Source organism: Balaenoptera physalus, assembly GCF_965194825.1.
Source record: "Balaenoptera physalus genome assembly, chromosome: 13".
In the NCBI taxonomy this organism is placed as follows: domain Eukaryota; kingdom Metazoa; phylum Chordata; class Mammalia; order Artiodactyla; family Balaenopteridae; genus Balaenoptera; species Balaenoptera physalus.
In genome coordinates, this window is record NC_138892.1 from 61,567,050 (window position 1) to 61,593,499 (window position 26,450).

The 26,450-nt window shown below is 39.4% G+C and overlaps 1 protein-coding gene across 8 annotated transcripts in view; it reads left to right on the forward strand.

Moving 5' to 3' along the window:
• LOC309641796 (cyclic AMP-dependent transcription factor ATF-7) overlaps window positions 1-26,450 on the forward strand; it is a 93,204-nt gene that overhangs the window by 34,415 nt on the left and 32,339 nt on the right. The window contains exon 3 of one of the 8 annotated variants that reach the window (XM_082422315.1): window positions 7,232-7,286. The exons of the other annotated variants lie outside the window; for them this stretch is intronic. The gene's annotated coding sequence lies outside the window, so the exon portion shown is untranslated. The remainder of the gene's footprint in view (window positions 1-7,231; window positions 7,287-26,450) is intronic. 8 annotated transcript variants of the gene reach the window in all.

Below are 26,450 nucleotides of genomic sequence, written 5' to 3' on the forward strand. Positions count from 1 at the left end.
TTTGTTCTCTGTAAGTTTGGTGGGCTTTTGTTTTGTTTTAAGATTCCACATATGACTGGCCCTCTGTATCCATGGTTACAGATCAGTGTTGTTCCACATCTTTTCACGTATCAGTTGGCCATCTGTATGTCTTCTTTGGAAAAATATCTATTCAGATCTTGTGACATTTTTAAATTGAATTGTGTGGGTTTTTGCTTTTGAGTTCTTTATATATTTTGGATATTAACCCCTTATCAGATATATGATTTGTAAATATTTTCTCCTATTCAGTAGGTTGTGTTTTCATTCTGTGGATGATTTTCTTTGTTGTGCAGAAGCTTTTTAGTTTGATATAGTCCCACTTGTTTATTTTTGCTTTTGCTGCTTTCGCTTTTGATGTCAGATCCAAAAAAAGCCACCAGTATGGATGTCAGGGAGCTTACTGCCTATTTTATGGTTTCAGGTCTTACATTCAAGTTTTTAATTCATTTTGAGTTAATATTTGTATGTGGTACAAGATAGTGGTCCAGTTTTATTCTTTTGCATGTGGTTGTCCAGTTTTTCCCAACACCATTTATGGAGGAGACTGTCCTTTCCCCCATTGTATAGTCTTGTCATAAATTAATTAACCATATATGCAGGGGTTTATTTTGGGCTCTCTTTCATTGATATATGTGTGTGTTTTTATGCCAATACCATACTGTTTTGATTACTGTAGCTTTGTACTATAGTTTGAAATCAGGGAGCATGATGCTCCAGCTTTGTTCTTTCTCAAGATTGCATTGGCTATTCAGGGTCTTTTGTGAATTTTAGGAATGTTTGTTCTTTTTGTGAAAAAATGCTATTGGAATTTTGATAGGGATTGCATTGAACCTGTATATTGCTTTGGGTAGTATGGGCTTTTTAACAGTATTAATTCTTCCAGTCCATGAGCATGAATATCTTTCCATTTATTTGTGTCTTCTTCAGTTTCTTTTGTCAGTGTCTTAGAGTTTTCAGTGTACAGATCTTTCACTTTTGTGGTGAAATTTATTCCTAGGTATTTTATTATTTTTGATGTGATTATAAATGAGATTGTTTTCTTAATTTCTCTTTATGATAGTTCATTATTAGTGTCTAGAAATGCAATAGACTTTTTGTGTATAGATTTTGTGTCCTGAAACTTTGCTGAATTCACTTATTAGTTCTAAGAATTTTTTGGTGGTCTTTGGGTGTTCTATGTATCATCTGCAAATTATGACAGGTTTGCTTCTTCCTTTTCAATTTGGGTGCCTTTTATTTCTTTTTCTTGCCTAATTGTTCTGGCTAGGACTTGCAGTACTATGTTGAATAAAAGTGGCAAGAGTGGGCATCCTTGTCTTGTTCCTCTTAGAGGAAAAGCTTTTAGCTTTTCATTGTTCAGTATGGTGTTAACTGGGGGCTTGCCATGTATGGCCTTTATTATGTTGAGGTATGTTCCCTCTATACTCACTTTGTTGAGAATTTTTATCATAATAGTTGTTGAATTTTGTCAAATGCTTTTTCTGCATCTAGTGAGATGATTGAATGCAGTCCTTCATTTGGTAAATGTGGTGTATCACATTGAATGATTTGGGTGTTGAACTATCCTTGCATCCCTGGAATAAATCCCACTTGATCATGGTATATGATGTTTTTAAAGTATTGTTGAATTCTGTTACTATTTTGTTGAGGATTTTTGCATCTAAGTTTATCAGGGATATTGGCCCATAATTTTCTTTTCTTGTGGTGTCCTTGACTGGTTTTGGTATCAGGGTAATGCTGGCCTTGTAAAATGAGTTTGGAAGTATTCCCTCCTCTTTTATTTGTTGGAAGTTTGAGGATTGGTATTAATACTTCTTTGAATGTTTGGTAGAATTCACCAATGAAGCCATCTGGTGCTGGACTTTTGTTTGTTGGGAGGTTTTTGATTACTGATTCAGTCTCCTTATTGGTAAACAGTCTGTTCATATTTTCTGTTTCTTCATGACTCAGTCTTGGAAGGTTGTATGTTTTTAGGAATTTATCCATTTCTTTTAGGTTGCCCAGTTTGTTGACTTATAATTGTTTGTAGTAGTCTCTTATGATACTTTGTATTTCTGAGGTACCAGTTGGAATGTCTCTTTCATTTCTGTGGTGTTTTTTTGTTTGTTTTGGTTTTTTGCTTTTCTTGTTTTTTTGTTTTTGTCCTCTTTTTCTTGGTGGTTTGTCAATTTTGTTTATCTTTTCAAAGAACCAGCTCTTGGTTTCATTGATCTTTTCTATTGTCTTTGTAGTCTCTAATTCTTTTTTTTTATATATATATAAATTTATTTATTTGTTTGTTTATTTGTTTTTGGCTGTGTTGGGTCTTCATTGCTGCACGCGGGCTTTCTCTGGTTGCGGCGAGTGGGGACTACTTTTCATTGTGGTGCACGGGCTCTAGGCACGCGGGCTCAGTAGTTTTGGCTCGCAGGCTCTAGAGCACAGGCTCAGTAGTTGTGGCACATGGGCTTAGTTGCTCCGCAGCATGTGAGATCTTCCCGAACCAGGGCTCGAACCTGCGTGCCCTGCATTGGCAGGCAGATTCTTAACCACTGCGCCACCAAGGACGTCCCTCTAATTCATTTGTTTCTAGTCTGATCTTTGTTATTTCTTTCCTTCTCCTAACTTAGGGCCTCGTTTGTTCTTCTTTTTAAGTTCCTTGAACTGTAAAGTTAAGTTGTTTATTTGAGATTTTTCTTGTTTCTTGAGGTAGGTATTTAGTTTTCTTAGCTTCCCTGTTAGAATTGATTTTGCTGCATCCCATAAGTTTTGGTATCTTATATTTCCATTTTCATTTGTCTCAAGGTATTTTTTTTATTTCTCTTTCAAGTTCTTCGTTTTGACCCATTGGTTGTTCAGTAGCATGTCTCATTTCAACATATTTGTGAATTTTCCAGTTTTCTAGTTTCATACCACTGCGGTCAGAAAAGATGCTTGATATGATTTCAGTATTCTTAATTTTATTAAGACTTGTTTTGTGGCCTAACGTGTGGTCTATCCTGGAGAATAGTCCATGTGCACTTGAGAATGTGTGCCTTTGCTACTTTGTTAAAAATCAGTTGACTATATTTATATGGGTCTATTTCTGGACTCTCTGTTCTGTCCCATTGATCTTTTAATCTGTTCTTTCACCAATACTACATCGTCTTGATTACCTATAGCTTTATAGTATATCTTGGAGTTAGGTAGTGTCAGTCTATCAACATTGTTCTTCTTCAGTATTGTGTTGGCTATTCTGGGTCTTTTGCCTCTCCATATAAACTTTAGAATCAGTTTGTTAACATCCACAATAACTTGCTGGGATTTTGATTGGGATTGCATTAAATCTGTAGATCAAGTTGGGAAGAAATGACATCTTGACAATAAATACCCATTTATTTAGTTCTTTGATTTCTCTCATCAGAGTTTTATAATTTTCCTCATATAGATCTTTTACATATTTTGTTAGATTTACACCTAAGTATTTCATTTTCGGAGGTACTAATGTAAATGGCATCGTGTTTTTAATTTCAAATTCCACTTGCTTATTGCTGGTATATAGTAAAACAGTTGACATTTGTATATTAACCTTGTATCCTGCAACTTTGCTATAATTGTTTATTCTGGGAGTTTTTTCTTTTGGATTTTCTACATAGATGATCATGTCATCTGCGAACAGTTTTCTTTCTTTCTTCCCAATCTCTGTGACTTTTATTTCCTTTTCTTATCTTATTTCATTAGCTAGGATATCCAGTACAGTGCTGAAAAGGAGTGGTGAGAGTGGGGGACATCATTGCCTTGTTCTTTTTTTTTTTTTAATTTTTATTTATTTATTTATTTATTTTTGGCTGTGTTGGGTCTTCGTTTCTGTGCGAGGGCTTTCTCCAGTTGCGGCAAGCGGGGGCCACTCTTCATCGTGGTGCGCGGGCCTCTCACTATCGTGGCCTCTCTTGTTGCGGAGCACAGGCTCCAGATGCGCAGGCTCAGTAGTTGTGGCTCACAGGCCTACTTGCTCCGCGGCATGTGAGATCCTCCCAGACCAGGGCACGAACCCGTGTCCCCTGCATCGACAGGCAGACTCTCAACCACTGCGCCACCAGGGAAGCCCCATTGCCTTGTTCTAGATCTTAGCTTTGAGTTTTTCACCATTAAGTATAATGTTTACTGTAGGTATTCTGTAGGTGTTCTTTATCAAGTAAATGAAGTTCCCATATATTCTTAGTTTGCTGAGAGTTTTTATCATGAATGGGTGTAGGATTTTGTCAGATGCTTTTTCTTTATCTATTGATATGATCATGTGATTTTTCTTCTTTAGCCTGCTGATGTGATGGATTACATTAATTAATTTTTGAATGTTGAACAAGCCTTGCATACTTGAGATAAATCCCACTTGGTTGTGGTTTATAATTCTTTTTATACATTGTTGGATTTGATTTACTAATATTTTGTTGAGGATTTTTGCATCCATGTTCATGACAGAGAATGGTCTGTAGTCATCTTTTCTTGTAATGTCTTTCTCTGGTTTGGGTATTAGAGTAATGCTGGCCTCACAGAATAAGTTAGGAAGTATTCACTGCTTCTATCCTCTAGAGGAGATTGTAGAGAATTGGTATAATTTATTCCTTAAATGTTTGCTAGAATTCACCAGTGGACCCATCTGGGCCTGGTGCTTTCTGTTTTGGAAGGTTGTTATTATTGAGTCAATTTATTTAATAGATATAGACCTATTCAGATTGTCCATTTCTTCTTGTATGAGTTTTAGCAGATTGTGTCTTTTAAGGAATTGGCCCATTTCGTCTAGGTTATCAAGTTTGTGGGCATAGAGTTGTTCATAATAGTCCTTTATTATCCTTTTAACATCCATGTAATCTGGAGTGGTGTCCCTCTTTCATATCTGATACTAGTAATTTGTGTCTTCTCTCTTTTCTTTTTTTTTAATATTATCTTTATTTTCCTTTATGATGACGTCCCCAATTCTTATAAAACTGGTTTCTCCCTACCCTGTAGTCTCATAACATGTTCAGATTTCATTAGGTTGTACTTAATTTTTTTTTCTTTTGGCTGCGTTGGGTCTTAGTTGCGGCATGCAGGATCTTTGTTGAGGCATGCGGGATCTTTCATTCATTGCAGCACGCGGGCTTCTCTCTAGTTGTGGCGTGCGGGTTTTCCTCTTCTCTTGTTGTGGTGCACAGGCTCCAGAGCGTGTGGGCTCTGTTGTGGCGTGCGGGTTCCAGAGCACATGGGCTCTGTAGTTTGCGTCACGCAGGCTCTGTAGTTTGTGTCATGCAGGCTCTTTAGTTGAGGTGCTGAGCTCAGTAGTTGTGGTGCACAGGCTTAGTTGCCCCATGGCATGTGGGATCTTAGTTCTCTGACCAGGGATCGAACCCACGTCCCCTGCACTGTAAGGTGGATTCTTTACCACTGGACCACCAGAGAAGTCCCTTTCTTTCTTTTCTTAGTTAGCTTATCTAAAGGTTTATCAACTTTATTGATCTTTTCAAAGAATCAGGTTTTGGTTTTATTGATTTCCTGTTTTTAATTTCATTGATTTCTGTTCTAATTTTTATTATTAATTTTCTTCTGCTTACTTTGGCTTTAATTTGCTTTTCTTTTCCATTGTCATCTGAGAGCAGACATTGTATGATTTCCATTCTCTTAAATTTGTTAAGGTGTGTTATATGGCCTCAAGTGAGGTCTGTCTTAGTGAATGTTCCTTCCATGTGAACTTGAGAAGAATGTGTAATCTGCTATTCTTGGATGAAGTATTCTGTAGATGTCAATTATATTCAGTTGATTGATGGTGCTGTTGAGTTCAACTCTGTCCTTACTGATTTTCTGCCTGCTGGATCTGTCCATTTCTGATAGAGGAGTGTCAAAGTCTCTGACTATAATAGTAGATTCATCTATTTCTCCTAGCAGTTCTATCAGTTTTGGTCTCATTTATTTTGACACTCTGATATTAGGCACGTGTATATTAAGGATTTTTTTTGTCTTTTTGAAGTATTTATCCCTTTATCATTATGTAATACCTCTTTATCCCTGATGACTTTCCTTGCTCTGAAGATTGCTGTGTCTGAAATTAATATAGCTACTCCCCTTTCTTTTGATTAGTGTTACCATGGTTTATCTTTCTGCATCCTCTTACTTTTAATCTATACATGTCTTTATATTTAAAGTGTGTTTCCTATAAACAATATATAGTTGGGTCTTGTTTTTTGATCCACTCTGATCATCTCTTTTAATTGGTGTATTTAGACCATTGACATTTAAAGTGATTATTGATAGTTGGTTTAATATCTACCATGTTCGTTATGCTCACAGTTCAGGAGGCCAGAAGTCCGAAATCAAGGTGCAGGCAGAGCCATGCTCCCTCTGGAGGCTCTCAGGAGAATCCTTTCCTTACCTCTTCCAACTTCTGGTGGCTTCCAACATTTTTTGGCTTGTGGCCACATCACTCCAATCTCTGATTCTGCCTTCACATCACCTTCTTCTTTGCCTCTCTCTTATAAGGATACTTGTGATGGCATTGAGGGCCCAACTGTATAGTCTAGGATAACCTCTTCATCTCAAAACCCTTAATTTAGTCATCATATAAGGTAACATTCACAGGTTCTAGGAATTAGAACATGGGCATATCTTTGAGAACTGTTATGGGTTGAATTGTGCACCTATATTTACATGTTGAAATCTTAGTCCCAAGTACCTTAGAATGTGACGTTATTTGGAAATAGGATCATAGACGTAATTAGTTGATATGAGGTCATACTGGAGTAGGGTAGGCCCCTAATCCAGTATAACTGGTGTCCTTATAAAAAGAGGAAACAGGACACAGACGTACACCCAGGGAATAAAGATTGGAGTTATGCTGCCACAAGCCAAGGAAGACCAAAGATTGCTGGTAAACCACCAGAAGCTAGGAGAGAAACATGGGACAGATTCTCCTTCTCATCCTTCAGAGGGAACCAGCCCTGCTGACACCTTGATTTCAAACTCTGGCCTCCAGAATTATGAGACAATAAATTTCTGTTGTTTAAGACCCCAAGTTTGTGGTACTTTGTCAGCTCTAGCAAACTAGTATAGGAGCTATTATTGGCCTACCACACTATGGTTGAAATTAGCAGTTTGCTATAGTGAGTTGTTACCAAGAAGTGGGGACTAGGAGTACCAGAGTCTACTTAGATCCTCCCTGACACCCATCGGTGTGCTTGATGGTTTTTATATTTATCCTTTCTCTTCTCTCTTCTCCTAACAGATGGGCCTGTTGTAATGTGATATGAAGGTTAATAGGATCCCATTACCACCTGCTGGTTTGTCTCCATTCTGATATAATGGGGGGGAAGGTGGGGGGGTGGGGGTTCTATGTAACTGGAGCAATTTGTTATCATTTTAGACCACAATCAAAAATTGACTATTGGTTTTCACAAATGTCTCTAGTGAGAGACTTAGTGTACACAAAGGATCCATTGTTAAAAATCAAGGCATTTGCTGTTGTGTATTTTTCCAGGTACCTCCAAACTTGAGTAAGCCTGGGGACAGGTTTCCAAAAACTAGTCCATGAATAATTTTCTCAATTCATTCAGAGCTTCTTTAGCTTTTGTGGGTTCAATTTAATAAAAAAATATTTGAATATCTGCAATGTGCTAGACACCATGCTAGATACTGTGACAGAAAGATGGATAAGACATCAACAGATTCATTGTCTCATAGGGGAAGCAGACACATAAAAATGTAATTACTCGTAATATGATAAATGTAATAATATAAGTATTTGCAAGTATTGAGAGGTCTGTTAGACATCAGGGAAGGTTTCATGGAGGAAATGATGCTCTAACTGGTTTTGAAAGGTAAATAAAATTTTGCCAGACAGAGAAGGTGGAGAAGAACATTCCACACATAAGAGAACAGCAGATACAAAAGAATGAAACAGCATAGCATGTTCAGAGAAACTGCAGATAGTTTTATGTTGCTGGAGCATAAATTTTGGTGGAGAGCAGCAAGAGGTGAGGCTGGAGAGGTTAGCAGGGGCAGTTTCCCCAGTATTTGATGTTGTTGCTATATTGGATCACTATGAAAGTCAAGGAGCATGTGGATAAGTGTTACTGTTAGGCAGCATAGATTCCATTCTTTTCCCCTGCCTGCCTGTGTTCTTTTATTATAGACTTCTATTCAGTGGCCAGCATTCTAAAATATATCTCTAATGGCTAAAAAGCATGTTTGCTTTTAAACATTAAACTCATCCAAATTTAATGAGTTTGCCATTTGCCTGGTTTTATTTCAAAACTTTCCAAGTTAGACACAAAGATAAATCAGCCGAATATGTCAACAAATCAGGGTAAGAAGTTTTTTCTGCATTAAATTAAGGTGACAAGGCAGAATCAGTATACCCTGTATAAGCTTCTGGTTTATTCTAGAGACTGCCAAACCATTTGAGTCTTGTCTTTGCCCATTTCTTTATCAGCCTGTAACCTCTTCTATGGTTGCTAAGGCTCTGGGCACTTAAGATTTGATAGCTTGTTTAAAACAAAAGTGTATTGCTGCATTTTGAAATTATTTTAGAGTGAGTGAGTGTAATCTTGTAAGCTTGCCCCAACAATCTAAGCACTCAGTTTTGGAGACCGAGATCTCTCTCTCCTTCTCCTCTTCCCTCTGTCTTTCTCTCTCCGTCGCTCTCTCTCTTCCCCAGCTTTAATTTTTCTTTTGGCTTAACTGTTACAGTAGTAAATTGTATATGCCCTTACAAGGCAGGGTTTTAGTTATTGTATGCTCTGTACTGTGACTCATATATGCTCTGCTCAGTTTGTTGTAAGCATTCAGAATCTCCTGTATTATCAAGAAGTGTTTAGAATATTCTTTTTCCATAATGAAATTTTCAGCAGCCCAAGAGAAAAACACAGTGTAGTAGATTTTCCTAACTTTAATGGTTATGGTCCACACTGTTCACACTGCATGTTTGTCCTTCCCACCCATATGTGAGATCCAGGGATGACATCACTTACTGTGTAGGAAATTAGATGATAAAAGTATTTGATGTTCTTTGGGACTTCCCTGGTGGAGCAGTGGTTAAGAATCTGCCTGCCAATGCAGGGGACATGGGTTCAATCCCCAGTACGGGAAGATCCCACATGCCACGGAGCAACTAAGCCCATGTGCCACAACTGCTGAGCCTGAGCTCTAGAACCCGTGAGCCACAACTACTGAGCCTGTGCTGTAGGACCCGCATGCTGCAACTCCTGAAACCCACGCGCCTAGAGCCCGTGTTCTGCAAAAAGAGAAGCCACCTCAATTAGAAGCCCGCACACCACAACGAAGAGTAGCCCCCACTTGCCACAACTAGAGAAAGCCCATGTGCAGCAACAAACACCCAACACAGCCAAAAAATAAATTGATTAATTTAAAAAACAAACAAACAACAACAAAAAAAGTACTTGATGGTTTTCAAGGGCTCATAATATCCTAATAAGAACTTGGGAAGAGAGATGAGATTGAAAAATATAAGTTTGTAATTTCAATAAGAACTTAATAGGACTGTGTGATAATCATTTTGACCCAAAAAGAAGTTTCCTTGCTTTGTTAAGAACTAAAGTTGTCCCTTTGGGAACTTTAATGGTACCCCAACTAAGTGGCTACATCTGGAAAGTAGAATACTAAAAGGTCTACCATTAGGCAAGAGCTATGGAGAAAGCAATTAACCATGTAACTGACAGGGGACCAAGCCCTGCTGAATTGTCCCTGGGATTTCTCTGCTCCTAGGCACTGGTCCTTTAAAGTTTGTTGAGCATTTAATCCATCCAAGTAAGTAGCTACCATCTAAAGAAGGATAATGGATCTGTTGTGGTAAATTCTTTAGCATAGTTCCCAAGAGTGCCCTGCATTTAGTAAAGAGCCAGCCATTTAGGTACTGAGGGAGAGGGGCAGCCAGGAATGAGAAAAGATGTCCTTCTGCCTGAAACTCCATACCTTAGTGAAGAGTGATCTTTAACTCCTTCAGTTTCAAGAGCAGCATGATAGGGTGCCTCTCTCTTACTGTTTTGTCTTTCCCAACTCAGACACTATATAGCTATTGTTTTTAAGGCACCCTAAGGCAAAAATTGATGATGAGATAGAATAATGTATTTGGTATACTATGTGAAAATGAAAATGGAATTCCACATTAGGGTCCAATTGATAAGTATTCTTAAAGGTATAGAACGAGATATTTTATTGCGTATTCCATGTCCACGTTCCTTACATAGAAAATGAGGAAAAAATCTATATCCTGAAAACCATCATGTATTGGTTAGGAATGGTTTCAGCTACAAGTACCTAACGGTAGCTTAAAACTTCATGAACACCTGTAACACAAGAAGTCTAAGAATTAAGACTGAGCAATTAAGCAAGGTTATTGAGGACTTTCTACCTCTCTGTTCTGCCATTTTTAGCTGTTTCACCTTTTAGTCTCAAGTGTGTTGCCTCACTGTCAGAGGATGAGGAAGAAAAAAGGAGTAGCACCAGGAATTTTCTTCTTCTAGCTTTCCCTTTTGTAAGGAAGCAAATGCTATCCCAGAAATGCAGTCTTCTGCCCCAACCCCCAGTGGATTTCTGTGTCTCATTGGCCTGAACTGTATGATGGGTTTAATCTTAGCTCCATGGAAAACTGGAAAAATGAGTGTCTGGCTTTTCAGCCTTTATAATGGGAGGCAAGCAAGGGAGAAGGGTTGGGAATGAGGGTTGGGTTTAGAAACTAATAGTGTCTTTCCCAAACCTCTTCCATTTCTGTTCCCCAACCTCCCCCCACCTTCCCCCAAACAATCTAGTATGCAAGGCATTAATTGACAACAGTCATTTCAGGGCCAGAGAGGCCTGATAAGCCATACAGATTTCCAGTTTTAAAGCCACTGGACACAGAATTTAGTTTATGGCCTTACTGAAAAAAGTCACACAAAAATAGTATTAAAAAGAGAGAGGGAGGACTTCCCTGGTGGCTCAGTGGTTGAGAGTCTGCCTACCAATGCAGGGGACACGGCTTCCAGCCCTGGTCCAGGAAGATCCCACATGCTGCAGAGCAGCTAAGCCCATGTGCCACAGCTACTGAGCCTGCGCTCTAGAGCCCGTGAGCCACACTTCTGAGCCCGCGTGCCACAACTACTGAAGCCCGCAGGCCTAGAGCCCATGCCCGCAACAAGAGAAGCCAATGCAACGAGAAGCCCGTGCACCACAACGAAGAGTAGCCCCTGCTCGCCGCAACTAGAGAAAGCCTGTGTGCAGCAATGAAGACCCAACGCAGCCATAAATAAATAAATAAATAAATAAATTTAATAATTAAAAAAAAAGAGAGAAAGAGGGATTCTGGGAAGGTGGCAGAGTAGAAAGGATCAAGAATCTGTTTCCCCACATAGACAACAATTGCACTGGCAGAATCTGTCTGATGTAACTATTTTGGAAATTTGGAGTCTGTTGAAGGCTTGAAACTTCTAGGGGAAGAATTGGAGGGTAAATTGTGGTTCATTTCAGTCAATTTCAGCTCAGCACAGTAGCAGCTACCCATCCCCCCACCCTCAGCCAGTGCCAGGCATCTGTGCATGTGTTCCTAGAGCAGTTTGCACACAGCATATCCGGGAGCTAGGATGGTCAAAAAGGTCCTTTCCTCTAAGTAGCAGAGATCTATGCTCTGGGTGCTGATTGTTGCTTCTGATCATAGAGGTGTAGACACGCAGCCATTTTGTTGAACCTCTTCACATTGTTTACAAGCCCCTCCCTCTCTGGCTGAAATGACTTCTAGGGGATTTAAAGGGCCTGTGCCCTTTTTCTCCCCTTCATTTTTCACTTTTTTTCCCTTTTGGAAGCCAGACATTAAAGTCTAGGACATTCAAAAACAGCCACATATATGGGGAAAATTAGGAAGTGACTGTGCATGCCTAGGGAAAGTGTCAGAAAAGACCTGAGAAGACATTAAATTTACACCTCATGCTGATCCTTGGCACAGAGACACCCTACAACAATCATAAAAACAAAAACAATATCAAAAATTAGCAAATTCTGCAGAAGGGGAAAAGAATCTGATTTCCAGAGTTACTGTTTTATTAGATTGAAATGACTGGTGTTCAACAAAAAACCACAAGGTGTACAAAGAAGCAGCAAAGTATGGCCCATTCAAAGGAAAAAAAAAAAAATCAACATAAACTGTCCCTGAGAAAGACCTCATGGCAGATCTGCTAGACAAAGACTTTAAAACACCTGTCTTAAATCTCAAAGAACTAAAGGAAGATGTAGAGAAAGTCAAGAAAACAATGTATGAACAAAACGTAAGTATCAATAAAGAGATAGAAAACCTAAAAAGAAATTCTGGGGCTGAAAATTCAGTTACTGAAATGAAAAATTCACTAGAGGGATTCAAAGGCAGATTTGAGCAGGCAGAAGAAAGAATCAGTGAACTTGAAAATAGGAGTTTGGGGAATTCCCTGGCAGTCCAGTGGTTAGGACTCAGTCCTTTTCACTGCCAGGGCTCGGGTTTGATCCCTGGTTGGGGAAGTAAGACCCTGCAAGCCGTGCAGCGAGGCCAAAAAGAAAACAAAAGGAAAAGAAAAGAAAACAGGCATTTGGAAATTGTGAAGTGTGAAGAACAGAAAGTGAATACTGACAAGAAGCAAGCAAAGCCTAAGGGACCTGTGGGATACCATCAGGCAGACAAATATATGCATTGTGGGAGTTCCAGAAGTAGAGGGAAGGAGGGAGGGAGGGAATAGAGAAAGAGAGAAGAAGGGGCAGAGAGAAAAATTGAGGAAATAATGTCTGAACAATTCCGAAATTTGGTGAAAGACATAACTGTAAACATCCAAAAGGCCCATACTCTTGGGGCCTTCCCTGGCGGACCAGTGGTTAAGACTTTGCCTTCCAATGCAGAGGGTGTGGGTTCGATCCCTGGTCGGGGAGCTAAGATCCCACATGCCTCAGGGCCAAAAAACCAAAACATAAAACAGAAGCAATATTGTAACAAATTCAATAAAGACTTTAAAAAAAAATTTAAAAAAAAAACCAAAACTCAAACTCCAAGGAAGAAGAACTCAGAGACCCACACCAAATATAACAAACTTTCAAAGGCCAAAAACAAAGAAAGAATCTTGAGAGCAGCAAGAGAGAAGTGAATCATCACATACAAGGAATCATCAATAACATTATAAGACTTCTGATCAGAAACTTTGGAGGCCAGAAAACAGTTGACCAAACATATGCAAAGTGCTAAAAGAAAAAAACTGTCAACCAAGAATCCTATATCCAGCAAAACTGCCCTTCAAAAGTGAGAGAGAAATTAAGACATTCCCACAGAGGTAAAAGCTGAGGGAGTTCGTGACTGCTAGACCTGCCCTGCAAGAAATGCTCAAGGGAGTCTTGAAAAGTGAAATGAAAGTATACTAGACAGTAACTCAAAGCTGTGGGGAAAAATAAGAATCTCCAAAAAGGTAAATACATGGGCAATTGTAAAGCTAATATTATTACTGTAAGAATGAATGACTTGTAATTGTACTTTTTGTTTCCTACATGATTTAAGACAGTAATACATTTAAGGAAAAAAATTTCTATTGTAAAAGCTAGTATTACTGTAACTTTGGTTTGTCACTTCAAGTATTGTTTTTCATGTAATTTAAGAGATTAATGCATTTTAAAAAATTATTTATGTTTTGGGGTCCGCAATGTATAAAGTTGTAATTCTGTGACATCAGCAACTGAAAGGGGTAGGCAGAGAACTGTAAAGGAGTGGAGTTTTTGTATGTTACTGAAGTTAAGCTGGTATAAATTCAAATTAGAGTATTAAAACTTTAGTATATTAAATGTAATCCCCACGGTAACCACAAAGAAAATAGTTGTAGAATATACACAAAAGGAAATGAGAAAGAAATTTAGACTTTTCACTACAAAAAATCAACACAAAAGAAGACAGTAATGCAAGAAATGAGGGGCAACAAAGCTATAAGACATATGGAAGACAAATAGCACAATGACAGAAGTAAGTTCCTCCTTATCAGTAATTACTTCAAATGTAAATGGATTAAACTCTCCACTCAAAAGACAGAGATTGACAGAATGGATAAAAACACATGATCCAAAAAAGAATGCAGTATTGCCATTTGCAGCAACATGGATGGACCTAGAGAACATCATGCCAAGTGAAATAAGCCAGACAGAGAAAGACAAATATTACATGATATCACTTATATGTGGAATCTAAAAAATAATGCAAATTAATCTTTATAAAACAGAAACAGACTCACAGACCTAGAAAACTTATGGTTACCAAAGGAAATGGGGGGATAAATTAGGAGTATGGGATTAACAGATACACACTACTACTATATATAAAGTAGATAAGCAATAAGGATTTACTGTATAACACAGGAAACAATATTCAGTATCTTGTAATAACCTATCATTGAAAATAATGTGAAAAAATATATATGTATAACTGAATCACTTTGCTGTACACCAGAAACTAATACAATATTGTAAATCAACTATACTTTAATAAAAACAAAACAAAACAAAAAACCTTATATGATCCAACTGTATGTTGTCTACAAGAGACTCACTTGAGACCCAAAGACACAAACAGGTTGAAAGTGAATGGATGGGAACTTCCCTGGTGGTCCAGTGGGTAAGACTTTGTGCTCCCAATGCAGGGGGCCCAGGTTCAATCCCTGGTCAGGGAAGTAGATGCTGCATGCATGCCACAACTGAGTTCTCATTTCACAACTAAGAAGTCCACAGCCAAGAGTTCACATGCCGCAGCTAAGAAGTCGACGTGCCGTGACAAAGATCCCACGTGCTGCAACTAAGACCCAGTGCAGCCAAAATCAAAATAAATAAATAAATAAATAAATAAATAAATGTATTTTTTTAAAAAGTGAATGGATAAAAAAAGATGCTCCATGCAAATAGTATCCAAAAGAGCACAGTGGTGGCTCTACTAATATCAGAATAAATAGATTTTAGATCAAAATGGGTTACAAGAGACAAAGAAGGACATTATATATTAATAAAAGTTTCAATGCAGTAAGAAGATGTAACAACTATGTATAAGACTCGTAGAAGACTCTTAGAAGAAAAATAAGACTCAGAAGAAAAATAGGACAAAAGCTTCATGATACTGGATTTGACAGTGATTTCTTGGATATGACACCAGAGGAGCAAGTAAGAGAAAAAAAAAAGACAGGTTGGATTTTATTAAAATTAAAACATTTTTGTACATTTAAAGACAATGTCCACAGAGTAAAAAGGCAACCTACGGAATGGGAGAAAATGTTTGCAAGTCATATATTGGATAAGGGATTAATACCCAGAATGTATAGAGAATTTCTAAAACTCAGCAACAACAAAAAAACAACCTGATAAAAAAATAGGTGAGGGACTTCCCTGGTGGTGCAGTGGTTAAGAATCCGCCTGCCAATGCAGTGGACATGGGTTCGAGCCCTGGTCCAGCAAGATCCCACATGCCACGGAGCAACTAAGTCCGTGCGCCACAATAACTGAGCCTGCATTCTAGAGCCCACGAGCCACAACTACTGAGCTCGCATCCCACAACTACTGAAGCCCACGCACCTAGAGCCCATGCTCTACAACAAGAGAAGCCACTACAATGAGAAGCCTGCACACCGCAATGAAGAGTAGCCCCCGCTCAACGCAACTAGAGAAAGCTCATACGCAGCAACAAAGACCCAACACAGCCAAAAATAATTAATTAATTAATTAATTAATTAAAAAAAAAATAGGCGAAAAATTTGAATAGACGTTTCTCCAAAGAAGATATACAAGTAGCCAACCAGCACATGAAAAAATGCTCAATATCACTCATCATTAGGGAAATGCAAATCAAAACTACAATGATATACTACTTCACACCCATTAGAATGGTTACTTAAAAAAAAAAAACAGGTAATAACTAGTGTTGGCAAGAATATGGAGAAATTGGAACTCTTCTGCCCTGTTGGTGGGAATGTAAGATGGTACAGCCAATGAGGAAAACAGTATGATGTTCCTCAAAAAATTAAAAATAGGATTACTATATGATCCAGCAATTCCACTTTTGGGTATATACCCAAAAGAACTGAAAGCAGAGATATTTGTACAACTGTATTCATAGCATTATTCACAGTATCTAAAATGCAAAAGCAACCCAAGTGTCCATCTACTGATAAATGGACAAACAAAATGTGGAATATACATACAGTGGGCTATCATGCAGCCTTAAAAAGGAAGGAAATTCTGCAATATGCTACAACATGGAGGAACCTTGAAGATGTGCTGAGTGAAATAAGTCACAAAAAGACAAATACTGTATGATTTCACTCATACGAGGTGCTTAGAGTAGTCAGAATCATAAGGACAGAAAGTATAATGGTGGTTGCCAGGGAATAGGGGGAGGGGAGAATGGGGAGTTATTGTTTAATGAGTATAGAGTTTCAGTTCTACAAAATAGTGTTGGAGACTTGCCTGGTGGTGCAGTGGTTGAGAATCTGCCTGCCAATGCAGGGGACATGGGTTCGAGCTCTGGTCTGGCAAGATTCCATATGCCGCAGAGCAGCTAAGCCCATGCGCGACAACTACTGAGCCTGTGCTTTAGAGCCCGCAAGCCACAACTACTGAGCCCACGTGCCACAACTACTGAAGCCCACGCACCTAGAGCCCATGCTCCGCAACAAGAGAAGCCACCGCAGTGAGAAGCCCACACACCGCAATGAAGAGTAGCCCCCGCTCGCCGCAACTAGAGAAAGACCGCACGCAGCAATGAAGACCCAACACAGCCAAAAATAAATTAAAAAAAGAAAAAGAGTTATGGGGGATGGATGGTGGTGATGGTTGCCAGCAATATGAATGTATTTAATACCACTGAACTGTACACTTAAAATGGTTTATATGGTAAATTTTATGTTATATGTATTTTACCACAATAAAAAAATAAAAGAGAGCAAGAGGAGGAGGAGAAAAGATTTACACTAACTGCTTTCCTATGATACTAGGGAATCCCATGGAAGTTGAGATGACCAGGACTTTCTAAGTACATTGAAACCTGAAGTAAAATTATATTTCTCAATCCCATAATAAACAAGCTTCATAAATAAAATAAAACTAAAATACCTAATTTTCCTCAGTTAAACTGACAAAAAATTATATTTGCCACCCTCTTTTCTACACTGCCCAATCCCTGGTTGGAGTTGGCCTGTATGACCTTTGGAGCTTGTTTCCTTTCTGCTGTGATTTATTAGGCAAAAGATACCACCCATGGGGCTCATGATTTTTCACATTTGTCATAAACAGGAGGAGGGAACAGGAACGAAAATAAAATGAGTGATCGGGTGTGGCTGAGTGTTTAAAACTTCTGCTACTTAGAGGAATAGTTGCATCATTGGTCTGTCTGTTATGGAATAATGCATTAATGTTAATCCCAGATCCTAACAGTGAAGATCCAGCAATTCAGTGTTGACTGTGGGTTTGAATATCATTTTTCCACTCCCCAACCCCCAACTGGTTTGTTGATTTGATTGTAATATACCTTTTCCTCTTGTCAGATACTCCAGGGTAAACTTTGTAAAAAGAGGAATCCAGTTCTTGACATGGCTTGACTCCTGTGGGATGCTGATATTCTGCCCAATAAAATTCAAGTAATTGAGATCCTAAAAGAAAATGCTTAAAAGGATGTGGTTAAAATTACCACTAGTGGTTTGGGGAGTGAAGAAGGAAAAGGTTGCTGTTGATGAATTGACATTTTTTGCACAGAGCATTTTAGTTGGTAATAAAGTTCAGCAATGGACTCAGATACCCAAAGAAAGTAAATTGACCCACAAGACATGGCACAGTGTCCTTTCATACAACAGCAATATAACTCCAGTGTACTGAAAGTGTCCTAAGTGCCTTTCTGTAATAAAGGGAATCTGGTGTCTAACAACACAGTGGGAAGGATACACTGATTCTCACTTATTTGCACGATGAAATATACTTTGGAAATGGAGATGGAAAGGGATCAGATCATTCTGAAAGTGTGCCCTGTTAAAGGTCTTAGAATCTAAAGGTGATAAAGCTTTTCAACAGTTTTTCTCATACCACTATATAAAACTTGACCTAATCACTGAAAAAGGAATTTATTGAGTGCCTATTGTGTGCTCCCCACGGGGTTAAGCCCCAACATGGGGTTGGTGGGGAAGGTAAGGAATAAGTGTAGGGGAACTCCTTGGCGGTCCAGTGGTTAGGACGTGGCGATATTACTGCTGGGGCCAGAGTCAATCCCTGGTTGGGGAACTAAGATTCCAAAAGCCACGTGTCATGGCCAAAAAAAAAAAAAAAAAGGAGTAAGTGTAGGATACATTTTTAACCCTCTGGTAGTTTATAGTCTACTTTAAAGGATAAAACTGTGAGACCATGTAGACCAGAATTCTAAATTATATGGTGCAGTTTGTTCAGAGTACCATACAAGTTCAGGAAAGATAGACTACTGAAGATTAGAGAAGCTTTCAAAAAGCAATTGGATTTCAGCTGGGCCTTGGAAAGTTGTAGTATTTGGACAAACTGAGGGGAGAGAGGAAGGCATGTCTGAGAATAGGGCGATTGTGTGGAGGCACAAAATTGAAAATAGGTGGATTTTGCAGATCAGTAGAGACTGACCTGGATAGAAAGTGTTAGTGGAAGAATAGGAGAAAATAAAGTTATAAAAATACAAGAGGACCAGGGACTTCCCTGGTGGCGCAGTGGCTAAGAATCCGCCTGCCAGTGCAGGGGACACGGGTTCAAGCCCTGGCCTGGGAAGATCCCACATGCCGTGGAGCAACTAAGCCTGTGCACCACAACTACTGAGCCTGTGCTCTAGAGCCCGCGAGCCACAACTACTGAGCCTGTGTGCTGCAACTACTGAAGCCCACATGCCTGGAGCCTGTGCTCTGTAACAGGAGAAGCCACTGCAATGAGAAGCCCGCGCACCTCATGAAGAGTAGCCCCCGCTCGCCACAACTAGAGGAAGCCCGCACGCAGCAACAAAGACCCAACGCAGGCAAAAATAAATAAATAAAATATTAAATTACTTAAAAAAAAATCATTTACAAAAAATACAAGAGGACCAGAAAACTAATAGATTTTACATTCCTTTAAAATCTCCTTTCAAAATGATTTAAGCCCCCTCACCCTCCAAGTCAAGAAATTCTTCCCGATGATTTAAATCCCCTTTGCTGCCATTTTGACCTTTTCCTGTTGTCTTAATTTTTGAAATTCTATTTGTTTCTTATTCTAAGCTCCTCCCATTAGGGTATTCTTGGTCCTCAGTGGGCCCAGCCTTTAGTTCCATAGGAAAGAGCTGGTGTTTACAATATCAACTCTCCTTTTGAATGTTGATGATGAAAATACTCCTACCATTGTACACATGGATAAGAGTTTTATAAGTTGGGGATGCTTTGTAGCCCTTTAATAAGATATGCTAGTTGGCATTTATTCAACAAATATTTATTAAGCATCCACTATGTGCAGGTACTGTTCTAAGTGCTTGGAATACTTCCACGAGCAAACAAACGAGGATTCTTGCCCTTGAGGGGCATATATTCTATCAGATGGCTTCTCTGCTAGACCAACTATCAAATAATGTCTCTCCTCTCAAAATTCCTTTTTTTACAATGGACTAATTTAGTCAGCTGCCAGAATCTTCTCTTTAAGACACTCAAACAGCCTTCCCCAAGCAGAAAATTCCTCAATCCACAGACAAAGAAATTTACCTTAGGTACAATTTGGTGGGTTTTTCCCTCTCCCTTTAGTTTATACTCCTTCATTCCCCTGACAACATTTTCTCTTAGAATATTTTGAGAAGAAGTTTCCTGTTCTTATTTTCCCTCTATAAATTACCTTGCTCACACATGCAGCCTATGAGCTGCTGCTGCTGTGGTTGTATTTATTTGTTGAACAATCCTGTACTTTGAAATGATTCATTCAAGAGCCATGAAGCATTCAAAGCAGGATGTGTGACTCATTTCGTAAACAGCAGCATCTTGAAGTAGAAAGCAGGAGCCTAAGATTGACTAAGGTACAAACGAAAGTTATGTTGGATTGAGGTGTGTGTATTTAGTCCCTTCCCTTCTCCCTTTCCCCACTTTCCCAAATATAAATGATGCATTGGGAATAGAAGCTCTGCAGTGAGAGTGAGAAGCCTTATTAAGACTGTTGCCGATCTCCCAGTTTCTTCTTTCAGGATATGTGATCAGTTGAAGTGATTAAATAGTGTTCAAAAAAAGGTCAGCTATTCTTGCCACCCTACTCAGCACCAATATCACTATACTCTATAGCTTTCTACCTATAGTTCTCAGTTTTCTCCTGCTTTTTCAAACTATTTTCTTTGATCAGAATATGCCCAAGTGTAGATACTGTAATAAAAGAAAGCTATTCTGTCCATGAAGTGCTGCCAAACCCACAAACTTTGGAGAAGAGAGTAGTTAGGTTTCAGTGTAAGTGACTTTCAGACTATCATTAAGTATAAACTCAATTCCCTGATAGTTTAGGCATTCAGGGCTCATTTCCTAATAACTAAAGAGTTCTGATTTGTCTCCTTCCCCCAGCCTACTCTTCTAAAACAAGGAAAGGGACGTGAGTTAATCATAGGTCAGGATATACGAGCATTTTTAAATGTGAGACAAATCCACATGGAAACTGGAGGTGTGGTGGCCAAAAACAACATTTCAGGAATGAATTTGGCTAGGGGTTGAGTGCATACTGCACAGAAATTTCATTAGTCACAAAACTTTACCAAGGATTTACTTGAAACTACTACATTTCTGATGCCCATATGCTTGTGCTTGGCTCAGAGTCAATAGACAAACATTTAGCTTTAGTTTGGCCTGAGCTCTCATTTGCCCTGAGCCTTCTCTTCAGTTCTGTTTAGTGTTGCTGTTTCAAAAAGCTTCTGGGAGACTAGTCTTAACGGGATTAGGAAAAGAACTCTAAGCACTGACTTATTTAGAATTATTCTACAAAGAAAAACTAATTTTTACTACAATACCTGTCTGCCTTGAGATTTAAAAAGGGAAAGAGGAGAGAACTAGCTGAATACATGCTGTGTGCCAGGTACTAAGTGTTTTATATAATTATTTCATTTAAAAGCTTAAGAAAAGTGGGGTATGAGGGGGCCTTCTGGGGTGCCCAAAATGTTTCATCTCTCGATCTGGGTTGTAATTACACCAGCATATACTTATATAAAAATTCATTGAGCTGTACACTTGAGATTTTTTACAGTTTGTATACATTATACATCAACTTTTAAAAAATTAAAATATTTAAGGCTTCAGGGACTTCCCTGGTGGTGCAGTGGTTAAGAATCCACCTGCCAGTGCAAGGGACACGGGTTCGAGCCCTGGTCCGGGAAGATCCCACATGCCGCAAAGCAACTAAGCCTGTGCACCACAACTACTGAGCCTGCGCTCTAGAGCCCATGAGCCACAACTACTGAGCCCTGGTGTTGCAGTGGTTAAGAATCCACCTGCCAGTGCAAGGGACACGGGTTCGAGCCCTGGTCCGGGAAGATCCCACATGCCGCAAAGCAACTAAGCCTGTGCACCACAACTACTGAGCCTGCGCTCTAGAGCCCATGAGCCACAACTACTGAGCCCTCGTGCCACAACTACTGAAGCCCACATGCCTAGAGCCCGTGCTCCGCAACAAGAGAAGCCACCGCAGTGAGAAGCCCGCGCACTGCATGAAGAGTAGCCCCCGCTCGCCACAACTAGAGAAAGCCCGTACACAGCAACGAAGACCCAATGCAGCCAAAAATAAATAAATTAAATAAATTTTTTAAAAAATTTAAGGCTTCATTCATTGACATGTATTCCTGATTTCCAGTTCACACCATGCTTGTTCTTCAAGCCATTCCTAACTTTTTACTTAGCTCTGCTTATTTTGTCAGTTTGCTAGTAGGTAGGATTCCAGTTTCTTTTTTTTTTTTAATTAATTTATTATTATTATTATTTTAATTATTTATTTATTTATTTATGGCTGCATTGGGTCTTCGTTGCTGCATGTGGGCTTTCTCTAGTTGCGGCGAGCGGGGGCTACTCTTTGTTGTGGTGCGCGGGCTTCTCATTGCGGTGGCTTCTCGTTGCGGAGCATGGGCTATATAGGTGCATGGGCTTCAGTAGTTGTGGCACGCGGGCTCAATAGTTGTGGCGCGCAGGCTTAGTTGCTCAGCGGCATGTGGGATCTTCCCAGACCAGGGCTCGAACCCGCGTCCCCTTCATTGGCAAGCAGAGTCTTAACCACTGCGCCACCAGGGAAGTCCCTATTATTATTATTTTTTGGCTGCGTTGGGTCTTCATTGCTGCGTGCGGGCTTTTCTCTCTGGTTGTGGCGAGCGGGGGCTACTCTTCATTGCGGTATGTGTGCTTCTCATTGCAGTGGCTTCTCTTGTTGTGGAGCACGGGCTCTAGGCACGTGGACTTCAGTAGTTGTGGTGCACCGGCTCAGTAGTTGTGGCTTGAGGGCTCTAGAGCACAGGCTCAGTAGTTGTGGCACATAGGCTTAGTTGCTCCGCAGCATGTGGGATCTTCCCGGACCAAGGATCCAACATGTGTCCCCTGCATTGACAGGCGGACTCTTAACCACTGCACCACCAGGGAAGTCCCAGGGTTCCAGTTGCTCATCACAAAAGGATGGGTGAGAATGAAACTTCCTAGAAATGGAAACTTTTTATCAAAACTGTACTTTCACTGCCCATTCTAATACTAATACCACTTTTCAGATTGACTTCCTCATAGTCCTAATATTCCATTTTATGCTTCTTAACATTTCTTAAACTAAGAAAATTTTCTTTCTTGATTTTTTTTCCCTCCATTGGGGAGTAAAAATCAGAAGTAGCCAAAATTGTTTTGATTTGCTTTTTCTGTGTTATCTCCTTGCTACTAACAAGGCAGTGCATGAGAATTCCATTTAGTCTTTTCTCCTAATTACAGTACCTTCTGTCTCCATCTTCCTAATTTCCCTATCTTAAGTATTTGCAGATCAGTAGTACATCAGCCATTTTATGAAATGAGGTTGGGAGTTTTCTGCCTGTGTTTTTTTCCTTCCAAGTTTCAGATCCAAAAACATGTGTTGGCAGTTTGGCAAGGGAAACTAAAAAACAGCCCTTTTTTTGGTTTGTTTGTTTCTTTCTTTCCCTGTTATCTTGTAGCAGGGTTTCTCAGCAGAGACACAAATGACATTTTGGGTCAGATAATTTTTTGTTTTGGGGAGCTGGCCAGTGCATTATATAGGATATATATCAGCATCCCAGGCCCCAACCCTCTAGAGTTCAGTAACATCCCCCAGGTTGTGACAAGCAAATATTTCTCCAAACATTGCCAAATGTCGGGGAAAGAGTTGCCCCTTGTTGAGAACCAGTGCCATATAGTATAAACTGTATTTAGAAAAAATGTGTTTGTGGGGGAAAAATCAAGTTTGGGCAATTCCCTGTCGGTCCAGTGGTTAGGACTCCGCACTTTCACGGCTGAGGGCCTGGGATCAGTCCCTGGCCGGGGAACTAAGATCCCACAAGCCACGTGGCACGGCCAAAAAAATAAATTAAAAAAAAAAAAAAAAAAAAAGAATCAAGTTTGGCACATGATTAAAATTCCCATTAGATCTTCGAGCATGTTATCTAGGTCGGAGCTGTCCAAAAGAAATATATTGCAAATCACAAAATGCAAGCTACATATCTAATTTTAAATTTTCTAGTAGCAATACTAAAAATCAAAAATAAACAAGTGACATTAATTTTAATAATATATTTTATTTAACCCAGTGTATTCAAAATATTATCATTTCAACATATAATCAAAATAAAATTAATGAGATATTTTACATTCTCTTTTTCTTTTTTTGTACTAAGTCCTTGACTTAGTACAGTACATCTCAATTTAGACTAGCCGCATTTCAAGCGCTCAGTAGCCACATGCGGCTAGTGGCTACCGTATTGGATAGGGCAAATCTAAATCATCTTGGTCTATAGATAGGGTGCAAATTAGCACATAATACTTTCCCTCTCCCATTTATGCCAAGAAGCTGCCCTGATTCACTTACTTGAGCAAATAAGACTCTAAACTTTATTGTGTTGCTATTCAAATCTTCTCCCAAGGCATATAAAATGCCTTCCTGATCCACCGTAACTCAAATTCTTTAGCCCCCATTTTGAATAATATCAGCCCTCAGTTTTCTTGGAGATGGTGAATATCTACACATTTATTGATAATTATCATTATTTACCCTACAATGTTCCCTAAATTGAGGGAATGTTCCCTAAATTGAGTGGCTGTTTGCCGAAACCTTAGTCATAGGTAAGAGCAAAAAACAAAGGAAGACCCACTAAGGGTATTAACAAATGGGAGAGCTAGATTTTTAAATGGGCAATAATTCAAAAAGGAAATCCTTTTGGGAGCCCCTAATCTATTTTTTTAATAAGGTCAAATTTTTATCACTTAATAATTTTAGATGTTTTAATTGAGAAATTGCTTTTAGAGGGATGGTTTCCTAAATAAGCATGTGGTTCAAGACTGATCTAGAGAATTCTTGAGTTAACTCTTAATAAACGAGAGAGAATATAAGGAACAATGAAAATCATAGCCAGAGTGACGTTCACTTTGATTAAAAAAAAACTTAAGTAAACTTTTATTCTCTCCCTCCTACTCTGGCCATACAAGAATTGTGTTAGAAATAGCAGGGAGAGGTGACAGGAGCCGAGACCAGGCCAGTGCCCTGCTTCTTAAAATTCTGCCCTTTTGGCTCATCCTCTGAAGCATACTACCTGATTTAGTCAGGAGGGATTCTTAACTTTTGTGGTGTCATAACCCCCAATGGCAGTTTGGTGAAGCCTATGAACCCCTTCCCAGAATAATATTTTTAAATCAGTAAAATAAAAGACATAGGGGGCTTCCCTGGTGGCGCAGTGGTTGAGAATCTGCCTGCCAATGCAGGGGACACGGGTTCGAGCCCTGGTCCAGGAAGATCCCACATGCCGCGGAGCAACTAAACCCGTGCGCCACGACTACTGAGCCTGCGCGTGTGGAGCCTGTGCTCCGCAACAAGAGAGGCCGCGACAGTAAGAGGCCCGCACACCGCGTAGAAGAGTGGTCCCCGCTCGCCGCAACTAGAGAAAGCCCTTGCACAGAAACGAAGACCCAACACAGCCAAAAATAAATAAATAAATTTATAAAAGGCAAAGTTGGTTCATCTAAAAAAAAAAAAAAAGACACAGGATTACAAAGGAAGCAATTATTTTGATATATAGTTATTAAAAATGTTTTTAAAATATTTGATAATGTAACATGTGCTTTTTTAAGCATAATGCTGTCTATAAGTTCTAGTGGTAGGTCTAGTGACTATCATAATTTTGAAGTAGTGATGAGTATAAAGGCTATTTTGAGATATCTATAATAACTGTAATGTGATATGAAAATATGTGCAATTTCTATTATGAATTAGGGATGCTAAATTTCAGTTAGAGTTTAGTGAAAATAAAGACGTGATTTTTTTTTTCTACCCACGTTCACAGTTATCAAAACCCTCTGAGATGCTGATGGGTGGGAGATCCCTTCAGCCACCTTCAGTCCTCTTCATAGCCCAGCTTTTGATTTGGAAAAAATAAAGAGCTCAAAGGGGAATAGGGTGGTGTAGAAGGGAGTTGGGGGCTGTGCAGCAGAGAGGAACAAGAACTAGAGGATAAACAAGTCAGGACTGTGCAGAGAAGTTGTAACAAGAAGCAGAGTTGCCTTTTAAAATATTAAACAATCCTAACCAGAGCAAAACCTGGAGGTTTAAAATCTTTCTCCAAGGGACTTCCTTGGTGGCTCAGTGGTTAAGTATCCACCTGCCAATGCAGGGGACACGGGTTCGAGCCCTGGTCAGGGAAGATCCCACATGCCCACGGAGCAACTAAGCCTGTGCGCCACAGCTGCTGAGCCGGCATGCCACAACTACTGAAGCCTGTGCGCCTAGAGCCCATGCTCCACAACAAGAGAAGCCACTGCAATGAGAAGCCCGCGCACCGCAACAGAGTAGCCCCCACTCGCGCAACTAGAGAGAAAGCCCACGTGCAGCAACAAAGACCCAACGCAGCCAACAAACATGAATAAATAAATAAAATAAAATAAATTCTAAAATAAAATAAAATCTTCCTCCAAGCAGTTTTGGGTAAGCTATATTTCCAATAGTAGAAAAGGACTTTTTTGCTTGTAAGTCATTCTTCTGTATCCTGGAACATTGTGCCAATTTTTTAAAGCTACCTACAGGAAATTTCCTTGAAGTACCTATAAACGTATTTTTGAAAAAAGATTGTTATTACCATTACATTTTGAAAACGTATACCCGTCTAATCCACTACTCTTCCTATCCTTGTAAAATGATGGTTTTTCCTCCTTTTTAGACTAGTTCTGCTCATTTCCTTTTACCGACTACCCAGCAATCCCAGACCCTCCACGGTGACTTGTTTAACCTAGAAATATACCCATGGTTAA